The sequence below is a fragment of the Heloderma suspectum genome, chromosome 15 (genome assembly GCF_057233095.1).
Source record: "Heloderma suspectum isolate Gila_16-S chromosome 15, 16-S_ref, whole genome shotgun sequence".
NCBI classification, from domain to species: domain Eukaryota; kingdom Metazoa; phylum Chordata; class Lepidosauria; order Squamata; family Helodermatidae; genus Heloderma; species Heloderma suspectum.
This window is the reverse complement of record NC_139472.1, coordinates 3,585,635-3,586,107: the sequence shown is the minus strand read 5'-3', so window position 1 is coordinate 3,586,107 and position 473 is coordinate 3,585,635.

The following is a 473-nucleotide window of genomic DNA, read 5'->3' as shown; positions in this document are numbered from 1 at the left end:
TTACTAACAACAAAGCTAGCGGAGATGACAGTCTTCCAGCTGAGCTATTTAAAATCCTAAAAGATGATGCTGTTAAAGTGCTGCACTCAATATGTCAACAAATTTGGAACACTCAACAGTGGCCACAAGACTGGAAAAGGTCAGTTTACATTCCAATTCCAAAGAAGGGCAACGCCAAAGAGTGTTCAAACTACCGTACAATTGCACTCATTTCACATGCCAGCAAGGTGATGCTCAAAATCCTACAAGCTAGGCTTCAGCAGTATGCGAACCGAGAACTACCGGAAGTACAAGCTGGGTTTCGAAGAGGCAGAGGAACTAGAGATCAAATCGCCAACATTCGCTGGATCATGGAGAAAGCAAGAGAATTCCAGAAAAACGTCTATTTCTGCTTCATTGACTACGCTAAAGCCTTTGATTGTGTGGATCACAACAAACTGTGGGAAATTCTGAAAGAGATGGGAGTACCAGAC